A 23,614-nucleotide genomic window follows, 5' to 3' on the forward strand; every position below is an offset into this window, starting at 1 on the left:
AAGAGAAGGCACCTAAATACCACATACTATAGGTGCACACTTGGTGACAGGTACAGAAAGCGCTGACGGGACACAATCCCACAAACAGGCTTTCCTAGTACCCTGCTTTAACCTCTTCCCTGCCAGCATGGTGTCTGCCCCCCACCCCTGCAGCACTCCATGGGTTAATGTGAATCAGCCTTTGTGAAGGGTTTGCTAACCTCCCCCTCCTCTCAGTCTCCCCTCCTCCCCTTTTCTCTCCCTCCCTCCTCTCTCTCTCTCCTTGTTGCAGCCTGAGAAGCAGGCTTCTCCCTGCCTGCACAGGGACCGGGCAGGGGAGGGAGAGGGAGCACGGAGAGGCCGGTGTACGGGCCCAGACGGTCAGTGCACCCCAGCAGCTATGGCCACAGCAGGTAAGCGGGTGCGACAGGGTGGACGCATTTCTATGACTGTATGTCTCCTAATGCACAGTGAGGACACAAGCAGACATTGCAATCCAATTGTGAAGTGCAAAGGGGCTATAAAAATAACTGTCCATAAATGCATGCATGCCAGGCTGTGCATACTGTGCTATAGCCAGCATTGCACCCTGCATATCGCGACATAGCCCTGGTGTGGTGCTCATGTCGCAGCAGAGATGCCCGGGACCCCATGGCTGTCTCATCATACAATCATGTTCGTCTGGCACATGTCGCAGCAATGTTGGGTGGGTAAGGAAGGTCCACGTGTGCCAGCAGCAGTTGTGTGTCTGTGTCATGATATGACTGGGCAGGTGGAGGAGGAGGGGGGTACTTAGGCCACATCCTGGGGATAAAGTTGTGGCTGGAGGCTGGATAGATGATCTGTGATGGGGAGGGGAGGGAAATGTCCCTGCCTGGAAAGTGTAGGAGACTGGGCCTTGGGATTGGGAGGATCATTTATGAGGCAAAGAAGGGAGGGCAGTGCTGCCAGCTTGGAAACTTATGGCAAGGGCCTGTGGCACAGCTGTTGGCATTATGGCACATGTTGGCATAGTTATGGCAGGAGTCAATGTCCAGGCCGTGCTGTCATTTAGTTTGATGTGATCTTTTCTATACATGTCCCATAGTAATGTAAAGCCGTTGTCGTTAATCTAGGATGCCCGATTTAGTGCGCCAGGTCGCTCCAATACCTTACGGAGGATATTTGCTTTCATTAGGTAACGCAGGGTATCGCTGTCACTCATGTTTATCCTGCCTTCACCTATGTTTATCCTGCCTTCACCTGTAGAGTAAAAGGTAAAGGTGGACTTTAGAGTTGCATTTTATTACAACACTGTAGACGTAGAGTAAATGTGTATATTCTGCTCCATTGTGTTGAATAATCTGTGGCTGTAAACCTCATGGTTAATGAATGAAATGTGCATTCTGTCACATTGGTAACATATGGTGGGCTGTAGGTGTGCCGTGCAGTTAAAATTCCCAGCAATCTGTGCAGGGAGAACCTTCACCAAGTCATTAGTGGCTTAAGATATATTATGACCCTCAGGCCCTTGTATAGGGTATTGTCTGTGTGCAGCATCTGAATTCCAGTAGTTATGGCTGCCAAAATACCTTGTCAATGAAAATCGTAGTTTGCAAGTGAGTGATGGCGGTGATCTACCTTTTGGGCTTCATGTATGTGTGCTTTTCTAGTTATTAGAAATAATGGGAGGGGGGAGGGGGGGGTAAGGAACCGGTTAATACCACAAGCTAAAATGTAATATCTTTATTTGGGAAAGTGTGTTACTGGGTATCTGCGAGTAAACCTATAACTGTTTACAATTGTCGATGACTGTTGGGTGTCTATACCCTTTCAGTAAGGGGGTGGTTTCGTTCCAAGGTGATGCACTCCTAGGGCACAATTCTATTCAACGTGAGGTGAATAGCGCCGGGAAGTTTAGTCGGAGAATGCCTGTTCTTGCGTCTAAACACCCTGTTTAAGGCATGAGAAAGAGCCTTCTCCGACCTAACATCACGATGGATTGAATAGCTCCGGGCACTCATTCCCGGCGCTATTCACTTCGCGTTTCATTGAATCGTGCCCATAGGGGGGATTTCAGTTGTTTTATTGTGCCCACAACTCCCATCTAAAGTGACGGGAGCTATTTACTTGTTTTGCCCATCAAGGTCGTGCCCAAAATGCAGGGGATAAGCGGCTATAGAGACATTTAAGCCGGCCAAAAGCCAGACGCGATGCAGTTAAGGGCATCCAAATGCCCTACTTTGGGTTCAATTCTGCTCGCGCCTCAGGAGGCTGTGAGCAGAAATTTGCGATAAGTTATATTCCGCCCGTTGAATAGCTCCCGTCACTTTAGACTGGAGCAATTGAATTTCACCCTTAGTGCCTCCAAAATGGTTACAGACTGCTCTACGTCGAGGCCATCTTCACTGATTTTCCTTTGCACAAGCGTGCAGGAAAAGCCGCGAAGATTTGCCCGCGGCGCATCGCCGAGAATTGAATCGGGTCTTAAGTGTACAAGTGTAAAGCTGCATACACACAGGATGGTCCGCTCCATGAGAAACACTGAACGATATCAAGAACGATTTTGTTCAGTGCTGGGCTCCCTCCCTCATCCCCGAACATGCTACAACCTGACAATATCTTCAGGTTGGACAGAGGTTCGGGCGATTAACGGCAACGACCAGCGGGAGCGCGCATTGGTCATTATCGTTCATCGTTTTGGCCCAGAAACTGAACAATATTGTTATCGTTCCGTCGTCCACAATCTCGCTATGTGTGTACGCACCTTAACATACAGTATCTAGGTAAAGCACGTAAGTGCTGAATGTTTTATTCTTTTTCATGTGCGCAGAGACTCTTTTGGTCTGAACTTCTTCTGGGAAACTTGGATGTGTTAAAAAGATGTGATGTTTAGGATTCATAGGAAGAAATCTACATCTTACCACGGCTAGAGCTTCGTTGTCTGTCCGTGAACATTTGCTGACGTCTCAGAAAATCCCATTGGCAGATAACCGCTCTTTGCCCCCATGTCTAAGATGATGTGTCAAACTCTCTGGCGGGTCACCGCGTGATATGTCCAGTTTTGTTTGCGTACTTCTGTGGCCAAATTGGAAAAGCATTCAGGCCTAGCTCGGACCTGCATTAGTCCCCTGGATTATCTGCGTTCAGTATTTTGGCCGCATTAGTGTTTATGGTCTTTGGGGGCCAAACACAAGGAACAAGTGCTGCCAGTTATAGAAAACTCTTCACGCTCTTATAAAAAAAAAAAAAAAAAGTGTTATGTTGACTCCACGATTGTTTAGACACTGATGAGCTCGTACATAGAGCATGATTCAGAGATGGGCGCAGTGCCGATTTCTACAAGTTCAGTAAACCGCGCACCTAAGTTGCACTGCGCTTGCGTCAAAGTTACATTACCGTAGTCGTATCCAGGAACTTTTTGCTTGTAGTGTGATGGAATGGGAGTGTTTGGGGGAGGTGGGAAAGAACGCAGGTGTGTCGTGACCGTTTCGGCGGCACGTCACACCCTGCGCCTGCTATCCCGTAGCCAAGAAACATGGCTCCGGCGCCTGTTCCAGTGGTCATTCTGCTGGACCCTAGGCTCACTCAGGACTGCGATAATCTAATGATCTGCGCAGATATTTCGTCTTTGTATGCAGATGTTTTTATTTTGCAGGTGCGCGTCTCAATACATCACCCGGTGTCTGCGCCATTTGCACATTTTCGCATAGCTGCGTACACAGATGCAGCGGCAGTAGGTACAGCCCTGAATCAAGGCCCTTAGTCCCAGTCTACGCGGGTCGTTCATTCCGAAATGTTTTTGTTTTATTGTGCCTATTCCATGAGGTAATCTTTATCAAGTTGCTTGCAGTCATGGTGTTTTGTCTTCTTAAAATGACCAGATTACTAGTGCAAAGTGTTATACTTTCAATGGGACCCAGCTAGAAGAATGTAATTCTAGAAGCCCATGTGCGCTGGATTTTGTGATAGCATTATTCACTTTAAAATTACAGTGCTCAAGTGTAAAGCTGGGTACACACCTATACAATCATCGGGCCATTCATCCAATATGGAGAGGACGGCCGTTTGATTGTATAGGTGTGTACGCTGTCCCGATGCAGGAGCGTTAGCCGATAAACAGCTTTTAACGCTCCTGCAGCGGTCGGGATTGGGAGGTTACATCTTGTGTACGGTTTAATATTCATCGGTTCGACCTCCCGATCCCATAGAAGCCCGTACACACTGTTATATCTGCACTGTGTACTCGGCTGACCGGGTCACACTGGGGACAGACTGCACAGCTGATTGGGACAGTTTTACCCGATCAGCCTGCAATCGTAAAAGTGTGTACCCAGTTTTAGGTTGCGTTGTGTACAAAGGGCCTGATTCAGACCCACTCGCGAGCGGCTGACCGCTCGCAAGTGGGTCGATGGTGTGCACTGCGCATGCGCACGACGGAGGGAGCTCTGTCGTGCGCATGCGCGAGACGCGACGAGCGAAGGACTTTCCTTCGCTCGTTGTGTCTGATCAAAGGGGGCGTGCTGTCGATGTTGATTGACAGCACGCCCCCTTTGGTGGGCGTGCCGGGGGCGTGCCTCCCAGACGGGGGCGTTCCCAAGGGAACGCCTACCGTCAGAAGCCGGCCCCACTGACATGACTAGTGATGTTAGTGGGAGTGATTTTGGCTCTGATAGAGCCAAAATCACTCCTGGCGTTGCGGTTGAGAAACTCAACCGCAGGCTCCGGCTCGCAGTGGCGATGGTCGCGACCATCAACCTGCACGCTCGTATAGGCTGTGGGTGGTGACCCACAGCTATACGAGCGTCCAGGAGGACGCTCCATAATTATGGAGGTGGGCCCTGATTCAGAGTGAGCGCTCTGGTCAGAGCGTCCGGCTCTGAATCGGGGCCAAAGTCAGCATGAACGTATTAACAAGGTCTTTCATTTTTAAATAGACATTAAAAGAAACTTTAAACCATAAAATAAACCTTCCCTTTAGGTCATCATTAGATTTACTCAGGGGCTTTTCAAGAAAGGAGGGGGCCCGTGTGCAGTCTCTGTTTGGGGCCCCCTCCTCTCTCCGACAGCCGGCTGTGCACTAAACGCAGCGCCACGCCAGTAGACTCTGGGCACTAGAGTGTGCCTAAAGCCTACAGCGCATGTTTTCCCTACCTGGCATGCTCAAAACGCCAGGAAAGTGGGCGGTGCGGCCGGTTTCCAGGTGATTTAGACGGCGCTGCTACCGACGCAGACGTGGGACTTCGGTGGAGTGATAAGTATTAAAAATATGGATGTGCGGTGTGCCCCCCCTGGACCCACACTCCCTGCACCATTCTAAAAACGCCTCTGGATTTACTGGTATAGTGTTGTGTCCCAGTGGATCAAACAGAGGTCGTTCAAACTGTCTGCACATGTGGGTGACAAAATAGGGCGAGATTCAGTCAATCAGATGGTTTCCAGCTACATTGCGGCCTAGTACTATAGTTGGAAGTAGACACAGGTTGTTTGTTGGTGGTTATCTTCCAGCCACAGTTTACCTCAATGCCTGATATTGATCCTCTCAATAGAATAAAGCAAGAAATGCGGTCTGACTGCATTTCTCGTATGCATCAAGCCCCTGAATGCGATACATTCCGTAATAAACGCCGGAGTGCATGCGAAGAGTGGCCGATGCTTGGCATCCCGAAAGAGAGTCGTCATACATCCCGCACCTGGTGTTGTAGTGGTTATAGGGCCGTATGCAATTCTAGTCTCTAATGCCGCACATCCACTACCTGACCCAGGGAAGACAGTACGACATCGTAATCGTTCCCCATATCCTGCAGTGCCTACACTGAACGATCAGTCGTTCAGTGTAGGCACCCTCCATCATCCCCGAACATGGTCAATCTGTCGGTATCGGCAGTTTGACCAGCATGTTCGGGCTATGATTGATGTCTGAAATGACAAGCGGGAGCGCGCATCGCTGCTCATTTCCGACGTTTGCATGCCCGATTAACTAGCAATTGAACGATAACTATGTCATTATCGCTCAATCGCTCTGTTAAGGCGGGTATCCACTACCTGATTAAGGTGGGTTTGCTCTGCTTCACTGATCCTGGGAAAAAAATAAATAACACAAAATATGACTTATTTGTTTATGATAACATATCCTTTTATCTTATAATGGACTATTGCCTTTTTCTTGAAACCACTGAAGATGGCAATAAGGCCTGTCCTTATGGGGCAGATGTATCAACCAGTGAACAGAATGGAGATGTGGACTATTGGAGAAGTTGCCCATAGAAACCAATCGGCTTTGAGGTAGCATTTATCAAGCACATTCTATAAAATGATAGGTAGAAGCTGATTGGTTGCAATGGGCAAGTTCTCCATTGGTTCACTTCTCCACTTACGTTGCTTGGTACATCTCCCTATATGTGATAAATGCAAATGTAGAATTGATGCATGCCCATATGTGCTATTGAAGCAAAACTGAAATGTATTCATCGTGGAGTCAATATTCACAGCTAGGGCCCAGATTTATCAACTAATTATCTCTCGTCGCTAATCTTACACGGTGCTCCAACCAATCGGCTCCTGTCACTTTTTTTAAACACATGACAATTAGGAGCGGATTGTTTGGGGCACCAATGAAGATTAGTAATGAGCAGTAATGAGATTTTCACTTGTTGATAAATCTGGGCCCTAATTTGTTAACTCAAACTTTTATCTCTTCTTGCTGATGCTGCACTATTCATTCTGTAAGTTTGCCCACTTATACCCCTTTTACACCGAGCTGAAAATCCCGGGTTGATGCACATCAATATCCTGGGTCGGCGTAGGGGAAGTTCCGGATCTGATCCGGTTGGAACCCTGTTCCAATCTCCGGGTCAGACTCGGAACTTTGGTAGAAAAGCAGTATTAGATTGCCCTCTTGTTCCGAGTCTCACACGTTCAGTGCCGCTTTGTGTAAAGAAAGAATTATTTGCGCCGTGGCCAAACGGTACAATGTACAGCGATAGTCCCACACAGTGCAGACCTGGTGAGAGCGGGGCAGGGTTTAGCAATGCACTCTATGAAATGTAATGCTTTTGCGTCCCGGAGGCAATTATGGCATTCAAATCCTGTCCTTGCAAATCATTACTGGTCCAGCGGCGACGTGACTAACCCTTTCACCGGCTGTGCGTGTCATTTGCAGAGGCTATTATAACGAATAATAGACCAGTAGGCCCGTTTCTCCTTTGGGAGTGTGCGGTATCAGTGTAATGTCTGCAGGGATATCACAGTTACCAATTGAATGCACAAGGTGAGTTATTTAGATAGAGCAATACCTTTGCTGCAGACACTGTTCTGCTCAGGCCAGCAGTCATTAACGGCGGCCTGAGGCAGGTGCATTTAAACATGGAATTTATTAGGCTGCTTTAGGTTATGCTTGGAATTAGCTGTATTTTCAGGGAGTTTGCTTAAATCATTTCCCTTATCTAGCAGTCAGTATTGGCAATTACGTCGCCAATCAATACCCTTAGGACTCAATGTTTATCTAGTGCTCTAATTTAAATGACCAACCTTTTAGACTGCAAGAAAAGTTGAGGTTAAAAGTCTGGCCACAGTAGTAATTGTCTCTTGGTTCCTTATACTGTCTGCCATGCAATGCTTTGTACAGTGAAAATGAATGGTCATTTGAGTTCAATAAAAATGTTAGTTTTTACTGAAATAAAAATAAACAGGCCCATAGATTTTATATTGTTTATTTATATCTGTTTTACAATGACCATTAATGGTTGTGATATTTACTTTATTGTTTGAGATGAATCATTTTGGTGCCATGAGTAGATAAACAAAGGAAAAATATATATATATTATGAAAACTGCTATAAAAACTTTTCCTTGGCCGTTCCAAAGATATTAGAAAACCGGAAATGACCATGACGTGTGGCGCTGACCCTCTGTCACGGGCTGCTGGCAGTCCCTGATATCGCCGCTCCATTGAATAATAGTGTAAATGTTAATCTAGGTTCTGTGTCTCATACACAGACTTTGGTCTACAAATAGAGGTGAGAATTAATTGCAGCGCTGTTGCTGAAAATGACTGTAGTTTGAAAATGGTATTAAATTACAGTTCTCAACGCTTGTCATCGTGGGAGATTGCTATTAAATCATGATAAACACTGGTGCTATCGAAATGAAGGAATAAGGCGTTAGGACAAATCATCTGATGGAGGCATAATACATCAAAGGTTAGAAGGTTTTGGATCTATAAAATCATAAAATATACACACTTATAATTGTGCTAAATCAAACAGACTGTGGGCACCTTGGCAGTCCCCTTGCCTGTTTAGGTAACTTAGTGGGAGATGTATTAACGGCAATATCGCCGATGCGGTACATCCCCCCCGACTTCGCGTACATACCGCGGTTAATTACTGCGGTATGTACCAAGAATATCGCAAAGAACGCTCTCGATGATGAGAGCTGTCCTTTGCGATGCTGCCGGGCAGAGGGACTTCCGGGTTTAACACCCAGAAGTCCTTCTGCGCATGCGCAGAAGGCTGCGGGGGCTCATGGGAGGGATCCCAGCCCCGAGCGTCGCGCTAAGAAGCCCATAGGCTTCTATTGGGTAACGCCGCCTGAAGGTGGCGTTACCTAGCAACGCGAAGCAGTAGAATGTATTAAGCGCGTTCTGCTGCTTAATACATACGGGGAATGTGGTAAAACCCCTGAAAAACTGCACTTTCGGGAGTTTTACCACATTTTCACCAATGATACATCTCCCCCTTATACCGTGTTCTGGATTCACAATAATACATGATCATCCACACATTGCATATTTGTGTGCCCAAGCTTGGGACACTTTAAGGTATTGTGCAGTAGGTTTACTGCTGAGCAGATGAGGTAGGCTTTGGTCATTGAAGGGGAATGTAGGTATAGCCCTATGTGCATATTACGAGCCAAGTACAGCAATCGCCAAGGCTTAAGCTATCTCGCAGATGGGGCATTTTAGAGACCGAATTTCCCAATATTGAGGGGAATTCAGTTCTGTATGCGATGGGGCATTGCCGAGTTGACCAGCTGCTCACATATCGGCCAGTTTTCGGTAGTGCCAACATCACAAGTTATCCCTTCGACTATCTGAAGAGTACAAATGGCAGTGTTGCCCATAGCAACCAATCAGCTTTGAGCTATGAATTTATAGAATATATTCGGGAGGTGATAGCTAGAAGCTGATTGGTTGCTGTGGTCTGTGCGCAAATTACCACAGAACTCTGGAGTGCAGCAGAAGTGTGTCTTCACTCGCTGCAGTCATGCTGAATAATGGCGGCAGAGGCACTTCCTGTATGACACAGTGGATGGCAGTGATGCAACTTCAGCCATCCACACACAACCTACATCTACAGGCAACTTCTTCACTTGTTCTCTTTAGAAGGTTTAGTACATCTTCCCCCATCAGCGTGTTGCCGGCATGGTTGCGTGGTGGTTAGCATTGCTGGAGGTTATTTGATTTTTGGTGAAATCAAGCCTAGTGTTAAGGTGGTAGGGAACTGTAATGCTGGGTACACACTGGCCGATTAATTGATCAGTCAATATATCGTGCCCCCGTCGGCCAGTGTGTACAGACGATATGTCTGTGAACTTCGCTCACAGACATATCACATTGGCTGTGCTGCACGGCCAATGAACAGATATGCCGTCAGGCATATCTGTCCTATCGGCAAGTGTGTACGGGCGATCAGCCAATCACCCATACACAAGGGCGCCGAGAGGGGGGGAGAGCAGGTACTAATTACCCGGGTCCGGCACCGCTCCCCCTCCCTCTTAGGTCACAGCAGCCCAGCACACGCTGCTGTATGCTGGGATGCACTGGGAGACTGTCCGAGGCTGCTAAAGTAGGAGCCGGAGTTGTCTCCTATGCCAAAGGGGGGAGTGATCACGCTGATCGCGCCCCCCCATTAGCTGTGCGCAGGGCTGAGGGGCACACAGTGCCCCCTCCCCAGCGCGCAGTGACGCAAATGATTTTTTGTGGCTTTTTCCCCCCGAAGGGGGCGTGGCCACGCCTGCACAATTAGGCCACGCCCTGCCCCGCCCCCAGGCCGGCCCTACCCGCTGCAGCATGCAGATGATGGTCATTCAGTGTGTATGAACGAACATCATCTGCAGATATATCACTATAGTGTGTACCCACCTTAAGCTTCATTACAGGAAGAAACAGATGTGAAGCACTAAATATTCTCTGTAAGGGGATGATCTTGGTGCTTTGTAAATAAGTAATAATTTAGGTGCCAGTGATATCTATTGGCACTTATAGCCTGGATGCCTGCTCAGCAGCTTTTCATAGGAACTTTGTGTCCCTCTGTCCTTTTTAACATTTCTTGCTTTTGATGTAAACGGCACTAAGGGGGAATTAAATAGTGTTTTTTATCCGTGCCAGATCTTCTGTCTAAAATGACTGGGGGGGCGGGGTGAGGAGATATTCAATTGTTTTAAGCGTTCGTTACTCTTCGCTCATGTCGCATCCAAATAGGATTTAGACGCGCAAAACGGCTAAACCTTTGAACTATTGAGCACGCTGCCAGAAATGCAGTTTGGCCGCCCGAAAGTCTGACTTTTTGCACATTTCCACCTCAGGAGGGAGAGAGCAGAAATAATGGGTGCCAGAACGAAGCAATAATTGAATGGCTCCACTGGGCCCCCTCAAAAAATGTAATCCCCTTCTACAAATTAAAGTTCATCAATTTTGTTTTAACATTACACTGCACTATTTGTAGTGCAGAATATTTTGGGATGTGTTGGCATCTTGTGTAATGTTTTGTGATTTAGATGAATGGGTTGTATTTATTCTATTAGTGTTTCACGACACATTAAAAACTTGTGTTTTAAACTCCTTGCAATTGAATCCGGTATTGTTTGCATAAACTGAAAAGACAATAAAAAACAAAACATATATATATATATATATATATTAGTTTGAAATGGGGGCAGGTAACCACCACCACCACCCCTACTCCCTTAGTGGTGCCTAACCCTAACCATACCCTTACGGCTCCCTAAACCTATCCTTCATAAAAATATTTTAGTACATTATTACAGTACCATATTAAACAACCAAACTTGTAAAAATACATAGTAATTTGGTGGCTTGCCATGGTAATCCGATTTTCATTTTTTTGTATGGGAAATCACGGTGTCTCTATGATGTCACAGATTTCCTAAGAATTGACAGGTGACATTTGGATATTAGTTTAGCCCACAGAACGGATGTCTCACAAAGCGCAACAGTGATGTCACTACTGCTTAGTGCGCTGGGTGTAGTGCAGAGACTCACAAAAGGCAGCGATGCGGAGTGGAACTCAAGTCCGTTTTCCGGAGTTTAGCGTGCGTGTTTTTGTAGGCGCAGTTCTCTGTAGTCATGCTGACGTCACTTCGGGCCATGTAGAGTTGCACGCATAGGCGCGTCACACACCCCTTAGGCAGTCTTAACCCTTACCTAAGGCGTCTCTTCCCGCTGTTGCCTGCCAGAGGCAGCCTCTCTGTGAATCCAAAGTGGCCGATGTGACAGTGCTGCATCTGAATAGAGCATTGGCCGTCTTGGATTGAAAATGAGAATGCCCCTTCTCTGGGAGCCAAAAGCAGCAGTGACCGCTGTCTGATGAGTGACTTATGTATTGTGGGGGCCGGGGGTGTTTGGTTGGCGAATAGTGTATGTCCCGGGGTGGTGTTGGTAATGCTAGTATCCTGGCAGGGTGATGGTATTGTAGGCCCGGGAGGTGGGAAATTTGGTCGGGCACTTAGTGTATGCCCCAGGAGGCCGTGGGTAAGGAATACTAGTGTATGAGTTCAATTCAAGTCAGTGTGATGCTGAATAGCCCTGGGAAGGGAGGTCCCGGAGCTATTCAATTACCCACGCTGTGTGGTCCAAAAGTTGCCTGTTAAGTCGGAGAACGCCAGTTCTCGCAAATTAACATGGGTGTTTAAGCGCAAGAACCAGCATTCTCCGACTAAAGTGCCAGCTGAGCGGCTGTCACTTTCGTCGTATTTCTCCTTGCACCCTCAGCGGCGAAAAGAAATTCCTTTAGTCAGACCAAGCAGCTTAGTGAATTGAATAGCCCAGGGAGCTCCTTCTCGGGGCTACTCAGCATTGTGCTGACTTGAATCGAGCCCTATGTCATGGGGGGGGTTTGCAGTCCTTCCATTTTGTCTTTATAACTGAAGTTTTTTTGTCTAAGCAGCTGAGGAAGATCTTATCCCCTGTCTGAGGCTCACTCCAGGGGGGACAGTGCTCTTATAGCTTAAAGTGTCTACAAGCTGTCTCCCAGACACCTTCCCTGGGGAAAAGTGGTAATCTCTCCAGGTATCCAGAGAGATTGGCTGATAAACACCACCTCCACAAATAGGCTATTCCCTAGCCGGTGTATCCAAGCCAACTGAGAAGACTGTGCACGGTGTTCTATCTTACAGGCTGGACTATACGCGGGGAGCTGTCTGTGTATTACTGCTCAATAACTAGAGTTTTACACTGCAGTTTATAAACCTCCAGCTTGTTAGACATAATTGGGAGCCGCTGCCCTGATAGATTACGGTTACATGGTGACAGATAAAATATAAATGGATGTCTTACTTGATAATACCTGCGTCCTGGGAAATAGCAAAGGATAGAATAGTAGGCAGCAATTTATGTAGGTGTATTGTATGTATGGTATTGCAAATACACACTATGGAAAGAGAATCCCAGACTCCTAAAGCAAATGCATGGTATATAAATGTTTATAGCCCCTTGGGTGGCGTGATTATAGAATATACAGTATATTAGGGACTAGAATTTCTTGCCTTGTTTAGTCCCGAATTTGAGGCAGGCAATAAAATGCTTCCTTTCGGCTCACTGTCTCACGGTCCCCTCGTGAATCGCACAATGGCGTCTATAGAATGCAGACTTCACACTCATTAGTACATAGCCAAAACAAAATAAGTATATTAATATTTTATTACCGTTTTATATGGTTTCAACATATTACATAGTCATTTACAGCAGTCCCTGCCCCAGTAGTTCTTACAGTTTAAACTATGTAGCAGTAGTGTATACACTATGGTTCGTTTAATCCGTTAAGTACGTTTTATTTATTTATTTTTGGTCTCTTTTTGATGAAATTAAAGAAAACCTCCATGAACACAAAGGGGTCTATCCAATTCCACGCGATGCACCTTACGGCAGCACAAATTCTCATAAAAGCCTTCGTAGGTCCCATAGGGCAAATGTTGCGAATTCGGGCTCGGAGTAGGCCGTGAGGGGTGCGAGATGCGGTGCCGTTGCCGACGTTAAACGCTGTGGCAACGGCATGTTGCAGCCTTCGCAAGTAATTGGATTGAGCCCGAAATATCAAAAACACAGCCCCAGCGCAGTGAGGGAACGATACTAGCCACTGTGCCAGCCTAAACTTGCTTAAGCTAGCCAATCAATGAACGATAATCCTTCGGATCAGCCGATCAAATGACCATTGTACAGACATGAACAATCTTTCACAAAATGAAAATGGACGAGATCATTTGATTATCAAACATGTCCGATCGCCCTGGCCGTCGTTCAGACAATTCTATGCTGTGTAGTGCAGTTCATGCACATACATTGTACGGAAGTGCGGCGATTATCGCACCAACTCTCTGGGCCTGATTCAGAGCCGCTCGTAAGCGGCCGCTCGTTCGCTCCGAGCGATGTTTGCCCAACTGCGCATGCGTACGGATCGTAATACGCATGCGCGAACCAGTCAGTGCGGCTGAAAATCGTTTGTTCGCTAAATAGCGAATGCCTGCTATTTTGAGTGACAGAATGAGGCGTATGTGGGTGGTAACAGGGGAAGGTGCTTGAAAACGGGGAGTGGAGATCAGAACGCAGGCGTGCTTAAAGGTCAAAACGGGCGTTTTATGGGTGTGCATAATTAATACAGCAGCGTCACTGACCACGTCACTGGGTTATTTTATAGTCGGAACTGCTCGCAAATTTGTGGTAGGAAAAACCAACCACAAGAATAGCGAGCAGTTCATACGCTGGTCGATGTACTCGATTAATCTAATAAATAGCGGACATGACGTAGGATGCGAGCGGCCAGGGGGCGTAGTTTTCCAAAAAACTACCGCAAGTTTTGTTCACTCGTTCAGACCTAGAGGCGTGAACAGATCGCAAAGAGCGAACGGTTCATTTTAATAGCCACCCCTTTTTTCTGAACGAGTGAGCGCAAATAGCGTCCGGCTCTGACTCAGGCCCTCTGTCCCTTGTCCGTTTCTTCGGATCACCTGGACAGTCGGCGAGTCTATGGCCAGCATAAATGTTAAGACTGGATAATATTGATTCTAACAGCTGTGTAGCCAAACCTGGAACTTTTCCTCCAAATCCATTAAACACTTAAGTGGCACATCCACTAGCAGACTTCGAAACGACAGCACGATTACGGCATTGTAATCGTCCAGTCGTTTCACAGTCTGGTGCTGTGCCTACACTGACCATCAATCATCCCATATCATGCTCAACCTGTCGTTATCGTCAGGTTGACCAGCATGTTCGGGCGATAATTGATGGCAGAAATGACCAGCGGGAGCGCTCATCGCTGGCCGTTTCCGACATTTATATCCCCGATGTGTGCCCGATTACTGAATGATCGCTCTATGTTATCGGGTAGAGGATATGCGGCTTTAGAAACCCAGTTGACATCTGAGCCATCCCGATTAGATAGTAATGGGAATCTGCATTCCTTTTGAGCCCGTTCATTGCAATTATTGGCCAATAAGATGTGAAATATGCCAATTGGCTGGCAAACTTGCAGCGTGTATGGGGCACCGTTTTAGTCTTTATAGTATTATGACATCTTAAAATAGTTTCCCACCTCTGGAAGTGTTAGTGGCACAAAGTCGTTTGAACTCTTGCACAGCAGCGCCTGTAAGAAGCCGCAAGATGTACGTAAGTGCACATTATGACAGACTGCATCTGACTGAAATCCCTAATTTTTTTTTCTGCCCTGGTATTGTGAGTTTTTATGTTCTATTCCCCCCCCCGTAATCTCACCTTATAATGGCAATGTGAAACGGCGTTACAGTTCATGAGGCCATTTCCAGTGAACGGAACACACAGCAGATGAAGTCAGTCAGAGCGACTTGTCATTACCTCAGCACCCCATGTGTAAGAGCTGAGGAAGTTGGTGATGCTGGAATTAATAATAGGGGAATAGCACTCTGGCTGCAGGGAATTCGCTGTCTTCAGTCCAAATGGTTTAATCATCAGCCAGCAGCAGGAGAGGTAGTAAATGCAGCATGGATACCATAGATTAGCACAGAGGGAGTTGTCAAAGTTTAGTTTCTTTTTTTTTTCAGGCTACTGATAAAAAGAATATTCTGTGTGGGCTGAGATCTATCTTCGTCCTCTTTGTATTCAGTAAGTGGGACTTGAATGTGTGAATAGGATGCTTCATCGCATTCTTGTCAGGGATACTGTATCTTCGATGCCGAAGTGGGCGGAGATAGCACAGCCTGTGGCCAATCAGATCATTAGAAAGTTAACAGTGGCAGGATTGTGATTAGGTTAGTGAGGATAGGCCCGGGTGCGACACATTGGCATGAAGAGGGAGAATGGGGACCGCTGGGAAGTCACGCACCGTGTGGAAGGCGTAGGGTTCCCCAACCGCAAAGTATAAGCGATACGAGACCCCTATCAGCCTGCTGTCATACATGAAACAAAGTTCATGCATGCAATTTAGTTAGAATTGTGCTGCTCAAAACTTATTTCTTGGGCGGCATTGGATTTATTTTATGTCTGCTTGGTGAATTCGTAAGGACAAGGATGCCTATTAAGAGTATAATATATGGCCATGCTCTGCCACACCTGCATTAAAACACTGCAATAAAACACTATATAAATACTAGTAGAAGAACAACATTGTTGTCAGAGCTTATCTTTACCACAGCAGCGGAAAGTAGCATTGAGGAATCTTTTTTTTTTTTTTAAGACATCTTGGCTAGCAACGTGAACCAGTTGATGGTTAGCAGCTATCGATGGTCTGAGGGTGACTAGTTTCACAATTGATGGTGAACATCAGCGGCTGAGCCCTGATGGTTAGTGCAAGTAGTGGTCTACGCACGTGCAATCTTAAACTATCAACAATCGACCAACCATCGATGGTTACTAGTCGGTGGTTTCTAACCATTGATGGCAGAGCCGTCGATGGTCAACCATACCCCTAATGTTAGGGTTTTCATTATTATTTTTTTTGTCATTTCCTGCACTATGTCTATGTAATATTGTGTGTGTGTGTGTGCGATGCTTTTATTTGTGTGCTGATTAAATCTTCACTTGGTACATTTCACATCTAGTACTATAGATGTTTTGATATTACATGCTCCGACACTTCCGGAGATTGTGACAAGCCCTTTATCTGTCCAGCTTACATTGTAACATAGATATGCTACACAAAATTTTTATTTTGCTGTATTAATTTCACTGGTTTATTTTTTTCCACCCCCTTGAAGAGAAACTGGATCTGTGGGAATATGTACTGATCAAACGACGACACTTGAGATTTTACTGAGTCATTTTGAAAATATTTGGTTCGCCTTCTTATTTTCAATGTCTGTAATAAAAAAAACATATGTAGACGTTTCGTCTCATAAAAAAAAAAACGCTAAAGGTTTACATTTATTTTGTCATGAGTAGAATTGGACAGATTATTTTAGAACTCAGAAAGCGGACAGTGGGGCCGTTTCAATTCAGCGTGAGTTGAATAACGCCGGGAAGTTGGTCCCTGAGCTATGCAATTCGGCGCGCTGTTTAGTCCGACTATTACAGGTTAAATCGGAGAATTCCAGTTCTCGCGACTTAACCCGGGGTGTTTAGTAGGGAGAACCGGCGTTCACCGACTAAAGTGGCGTCCGTAAGGCTGTCAGCGACTTCGCTAAGCCGGAAAACAGCCTCGCGGCCGGCACTTTAGTCAGATTTCTCCTCACATCCTCAGAAAGGTGCGAGAAGAAATAATTTAGTCAACCTGTCATTGTGCTGAATTGAATGGCTCCAGGAACGACTTCCCGGCGCTATTCGACTCCCGCTGAATTAAATCTCCCCCATTGAAATCCGGGAATGTTCTGAGGGGAGACTATTGGCAAAATTGCTTTATATTAAAATATATGGTTAGCAATAAATCTTGTGCAGAAGGGTTTCTAAAGTCTCCATTTTTACACCTTTTTCCAACCGCATTTAATAACCATCCCGCTTCACCTCTAAATTGCGTTCTTGAGCGGGATCTGCAATTTTTAGTGCCCATTTGCCGCAAGTTAGTCCTAAAAACCTAATTGTAATGTAATATTGCAACATATCTGGGCACGTTTAATATAATTACTTAATTGCTGAGAGTCTTAGCTTGTGCCAAGCTACCTAAGTAAATTGAGCAAGGTCCTTATAAAGTGAGATCTGTGCGAGACTTCTGGGAAATGTGGGTCTGTACACGCTGAGATTTGTCATCAATGAGACAGTGAATCATCAGCCTGAAGTGCTGTCATAACCGAGTACCCTTCATTATAAAACCATTGATAATGGCTGTTCATTTTCCCTTAGGCCTCCTACCCACTGGCGTCCATTTTGTGCTTTGCCCTAGGGCTTCATTGTAGTGTGTTAAACAAGTGCATCATGCTCAAAGGGCGGAATTCAATTGTTTTCGCGGCCCGCATCTCCCGTCTAAAGTGACAGGAGTTCGCGGGCCTCTGTGCAATTGTTCTAGATTTTCGTGCTGATCGCGCCCAAAGTGATCGGGTTTAGCCGCGTAAAGCAGCTAAACCCGACCAAAGTGCTGGGCGCGATCGCGAAAAGTGATGTTTGGGCGCCCAAACATGTCACTTTTCGCACATTTAAGCTCTCACCCCCCTGGGGCTGCGAGCTGAAATGTAGCACTGTTAGCTGATCGTGCCCGACAGGAGCAAGAACTGAATAGCTCCGTCGGGCGCGATGGGGGCAGGAATCAATTGAATTCCGCCCATAGGGTCACTTTATTAAGCGGGACATATGTGTCCATTACCGTACACTCTAGTTTGCCGATTTTGCTGTGCACCTCTATGGGCTGGGAGGATGAAGTAACGATGTCATCAGACTCGGTGTGCCACTCTTGGACGGCACATTGCCCCTAATCGAATTAACCCTGAGCTGTACTTAAACAGGTGTTGGTATAGGGTCACTGGCAGCTTCCAAATGTCTCTTGCTCTGGAGTCTTGCAGCTGAGTTGTGGTGCACTGTGCTCAATTGAAAGGATTTAACTGAAGCCTTGAGGCCAGTAGGTACCCAGCACTGACGCCACACACACAGAGCCACTATCCCCCCAAAAGATGAGCATTAAACTCTCAGGCACCACAGCTATCTCCATTTCGTGCGGCGCAGATGCTTGGTTCTGAGCCTCAAATCTGCGTAGCATCTCCACTGTGTTTTTCAGGCCATATCTGCTATATAGGTTTGGATGTGCGTTTTCCCCACTGATTCCCGAAGTTCACGCACAGTTCACACGCCTTAATTGAGAGGGGGAACACAGATCTTACTGTATCCCACATCCCAGTCTAGGAATCCTGCTGCAGCCTCACATTTCCAGACATTACAGGCACCCAGCCGTGTGTCGTCTTTATGATAAGACCTGCATTGGGATTTTAGGGGGGGGGGGAATCATCGTGTGGATGCCTGCTGTGTGATAACAAAAATAATCTGCTTTAGGCATTGTCGTCGGAGCGTATTCCATTTGACGGGAGGCCTGGGTCTAATTGCTGTAGGATGTACTGCGGCATTTGGCGGATTTAAAAGCGGTAAATGGGTTTAACGCTTCACTGTGAGGAAAAAAAGGGACTGTTATGAGTACTTGATAGTGACCTCAGAGAGTTAAGGAGTTAATAGAGACTCTCTCTCTCAAGCTCATACTAGGCAGACATACGAATTGCGAGAGAACGTACAATGATGGTTATTGTTCATGAGTCCTGCAAATATTACTTTACATGAATCTCCGAAAGTAATGACTAGGGGATAGTTTCCACAATGAAGTGTGAAATTAGAGAAAAAGGTTAATATAGGCTGTTCATGCCAGACCTGTCTTTTAGGCAAAAGAAAGTAAAGTCCCAGGGCCTGGTTCAGAGACGGATCCTTTTAGCATCTATACTAAAATATGCTAATGCCGCAGATTCGATGTCATGCGCCCGGATCACCATCACGACCATCGGTCGCGGCATCGGCCATCCGAGTGAGCCAAAGGCTACTCTGAATTGCCGTCGCAGCTACGTGGCAGAGACCAATAAATCTGCTACGGGAGACACAGACGCTGGCCTCGCCACTCCCAGGAAATGGTGGTGACACGCCTCTGTTTATGGGATTGCTGGCTGGCTCCGACCATTCCCCCTCCCGCAAACCGCCGCAGCATTCTGCTTAGAGAGCTCTGCGACCGTAGTCGCAGAAAGACCTGCACAGCCGCAGTGCAGATCCTAGGCATTCGCAGAGCTCTCAACAGTAGGAGTGGTTATGCAAACCATCTGGTTTACGTATAACTCTGAATCAGGCCCCCGATTCATAACAGCGTAGCCATAGTTGTCTGGCTTGGTGTCTCAGCGATATGTATGAAAAGGGATGTAGTCGGGGCCGACAGTCTGAATACCGACGCAGAAATCCCGGCACCAGTATCCCAACCGACTGCATCCCGAAGGTAAGTATCGGGGTGTTTGGGAGGAGGGTTAGGCATTAGGGGAGAGTTAGGGTTGGGCACCGAAGAGGGAGGGAGGGTTAGTATTAGGCACTAGGGGGCAGGGGGTGTTAGGTTGGTATACAATCGGGAAACCGTCTGCCTTAATACCGACAGACGGCTTCCCGACTGTCATATCCCGGCGAGGATGAAATGCCGGGCGTCTAGATGTAGACGCCTGACATTTCCCCGATGCCGGGCGCCGCGAGCGGACAGCAGCCAGGGGGGGGGGAGGGTTTGGTTTAGGGCACCTGGGGGGGACTTAGGTTTAGGCACCCCCCCGGGAAGGTTAGGGTTAGGCACCCCCTGTGGGGGACTTAGGTTTAGGCAGCGGGGAAGGGGGGATTAGGGTTGGGCACCCCCTAAGGAGGGTTAGGGGTTAGTTTATACTTTAACGACGATCGGAGTTTCCAGCGCTGTCGGGCTTCCGCTGCCGGGAACTCTGCATTTGTCGGCCAGGCGCTGCCGGGAATCGAACCGCCGCATGGGGGAGGTTAGGATTAGGTTGCAGGGAGGATAGGTTTAGGCACTAGGGGGCGGGGGGTGTTAGGTTTAGCTGTGGGGATGGGAAGGTTAGGATTAGGTACCGGGGTGGGTTAGGAGGAGGTTCATATCCAACCCGTATGAAAATCGTGCTGAAATGTTTGCAAGGAACCGGTGATGTCACTGAGGCACAAATGAATTTTGAATGTTGATGGCACCAGTGCCCCACACTATAAGGAACGATAGATACTGAATATGACCGGTGATGAGTTGAACATATATGTACATATCAAACACAACAAAGAGAGTCTATTTACTAAGCAGTGTTAGGAGACAGAGTGAAAGATGCCAGCCAATCAGCTCCCAGCTGTCATTTTCAAACACAGCCTGTGAGATGGCAGTTGGGAGCTGATTGGCTGGTACCTTATCACTTTTCACTCTGTCTCCTAACACTGCTTAGTAAATAGACCCCCTAGCCTGGTGTGTGGTATAGCTGCAGATCATGTTGTTGAATCTTCTAGCAGCTTGTACCTCTCGCACAGACAAGGTTCCGGCATGTATGCTCCTGTACTACTAAGGGTGGTTTGAGCAGCCCTTGGCTACTGTTCTAATTGTATCTTCTAAGAGAACTTCACATCCTTCCATGTTTTAATGCTTTTTTTTTTTTTTCTCATTCTTAAGCCCTCTCATGAAAACTGTTTTAAAAATAGTAATACTTCAAGGTTTGTACACAGCAATGTGTTCCTAAACCTTTACACACTTATTTTTCTGTCCATGTACTGCTAATGTGAATTAACCTTTCGAGAGACTGTGTATAGAAAATGCCTGAAAAACATGTTAAAATGTGGATGGGTTTGTGAGGTGAGGGGATTAATAAAAGAACGCAGAAGGTGAAAAAGTGCCATTAGCACAAATTCACTTGCAAAGACTAGAACCCGTAGGCCTTTAAATCCGTCGCTGACCAGTTTTCCAGGGAGGATACTGGAAAATGAGGGGAAAAACTTCAACTCTGCTTTAGACCTGGCTTATTCAGAACCCTGTAAAAAAAAAATATATATATAGGCCCATATGTAAATAGTATTCCCGCTAGGCTGCATGGGGGCGGCCGGGAGTCTCTGCGCGCGCCAAAGGTGCATGTGCTTCTGAAAAGGGGGAGGGACGTATCCTTGGTACACGCCTCCAATTTGTCACGCTTGGCGCTGGGCTTCCTCCAAGTTCTGCCCTAAAGGTGCCCACGCACTAGGCAATATTTTATACGATCAGCCCGATTGCGACACATCGGGACAACAGATCGTGTAAAATACGTCCTAATCGTGAGTCTCTACTCACGATTACGATGCCGATGCGCGTACCCGCTGGTCGTACATCAGCAAGATCTGAAAATCTCAAGTCACGATGCACTGGAATAGTATAGGATGCACGATAGATCGTGGGTCAATTTGGATCGTTTTTAACACCAAATCGTGCCCACGACTGCAGGGGGAGAGATCGGACACGATATCGGATCGTGACCTGAACGCCTAGTGTGTGGGCACCTTTACTGTGAATAGATGCTGTGCATATGCGCACGGCGTCTATTCACCCGGCGGTGATCGGTCACTGCAACTTTTCCCCCAGGGTGCTGCTAAAAGGTCAGGGCACATTTTGCCCTTTTAAAATCAGGCAGGGCGCCAGCGCCCCACTAAAACAAGCTAGCGGGAATACTATGTAACATTAACAGACGTGATGCCATTGATTTAATCCCCACGGATTTAAAGCGCCAATCATTTAAAACTCTGGGATGTGCTAGGCCCTGATAGCTGAGGCCACCATCTGGTGGCGCTAGCCACGAGAAGAAGGCCTCAGCTATCAGGGCCAATCGCTTTCTGGAGCTGGGTAAATTCGGCACTGAAACATCTCCTATAGAAACCCACAAGCCAAAACGGATTGCGGCAGATCTCGGACATCGGCAAGCGGTCCCCCGTAGGGGATATGTCAAATTTGTGGGTACCCCTCGAAATCTGGTGTTTTCAGAGGGTATCCCGCAAATACGATTTGATAAATAGGCCCCTGAGGATTTCATTTTATTACCTGCATAATTTGCACTAGCTTTTATAACTGTGCAATACATTTAGAATAAGCTGTGTTTCAGTATAATGTGAATTATTAAGATTTTTTTGAATTAATGGAGTACCTAAAAATGTCCTGTAATGCCGGGTGGGGTCCGTGTCTTACTTGGTATAACTGGACACCAGTGTTTTCATCCATTGTTGAATTGAGAGAAGAAACCCAACACCTGGAATCCCAGTCTTTTACCTATCGTATAACGGATCCAGCACTCTTAATCCTAGACATCTTTGTTCAGTCTCTATAGACTGCCTGTACCATGGAGTCTGGCCACGTCTCCTGATAAGAATAGTTTTGTGTCTCTTTGTATTTCTCTCTCTACGCGGAGCAGAAGACAGAGCAGATTCCTTGCATTTATCTATCAGAATGTAATTAACTTACAAAACGTGTTCATCATTCTATCTGTAATTGGCGAGTTCTGATATCGCCATTGCATTATTTATTCAGATCATTCACGTATAACACAAAGCATATCTCTGGCTGGGTCCCATTTCCTTTGCCGGCTCCCCGCTCCCCCCCACTTGGCTAAGATGCTGGCACTGAAGGGGTATTTTGTGTTAAATGCAGTGGGTCAACTGTACACAGAAGAGCCGCAGCAGCTGGGGGAGAGTACCCGCCAAGTTCCGGGCTCCGCCCAGCGCAGTATCTTGGTATGTAAAGCCTGATGCAGGGCACCAATCAAATGTATTCTTTAAAGGTCTGCATAGAATGTATAAAAAGTTGACTGTATTTAAAAGTAGTAAAGCGCACTTACCTTTTCCCTGGTGGTCCGTGGAGTGCTGGTTTCCCCTCCCAGGGAATCGCAATGTCTTTCCCTGCACCTCCTGATACCAATCTAAAGCGGGGTACGCACTAAACAGATATATCTTCATACACACTGAACGACCATCATCTGTCTCTGGCCGCGAGTTCCACTAGCTGGGTGGTGTGTCCCGCCCCCCTTCCCCGCGACCTCTGCTGCAGGTGTACAGGAGGTTGGTAGATCGCTCGAACACTGCCCGATGGACAGATATCTGTAATCAGCTGTGCATCACAGTCAACGCGACATGTCTGTGAACAAAGTCGTTCAGCCATATCGCTGGTACACACTGGCCGACAGGCACCCGATATATTGGCCAATCAATTGATCGGCCAATATATCTGTCAGTGTGTTCCCAGCATTATGCTGGAGGAGATGGACAGCAAATCCAGCTAATTGTTTTATTGGAGATTCAAAGAGCTCCTACTTTGGTGGCTAGGAGACTGCTGCCTGGGTATCTTGTATCCCCCTGCCTTTGGAGCCCAAATTCGTTCAGAGAAGTTGGTAAGGGCTCTGAGCAGAATCTTGGAAGTTAGTTTTGGAGGGGACCATCCCCCACTCCAGACTTGCTGGCACC

General features: G+C 46.9%; 1 protein-coding gene across 1 annotated transcript in view; it reads left to right on the forward strand.

Moving 5' to 3' along the window:
• The first annotated feature begins 303 nt into the window (after positions 1-303).
• Positions 304-23,614, forward strand: part of NDST1 (N-deacetylase and N-sulfotransferase 1) — a 67,648-nt gene continuing 44,337 nt past the window's right edge. Inside the window, exon 1 of the mRNA XM_088478254.1 lies at positions 304-392. The gene's annotated coding sequence lies outside the window, so the exon portion shown is untranslated. The remainder of the gene's footprint in view (positions 393-23,614) is intronic.

This window comes from Taudactylus pleione, unplaced genomic scaffold (genome assembly GCF_031769625.1).
Source record: "Taudactylus pleione unplaced genomic scaffold, aTauple2 ptg000212l, whole genome shotgun sequence".
Lineage (NCBI taxonomy): Eukaryota > Metazoa > Chordata > Amphibia > Anura > Myobatrachidae > Taudactylus > Taudactylus pleione.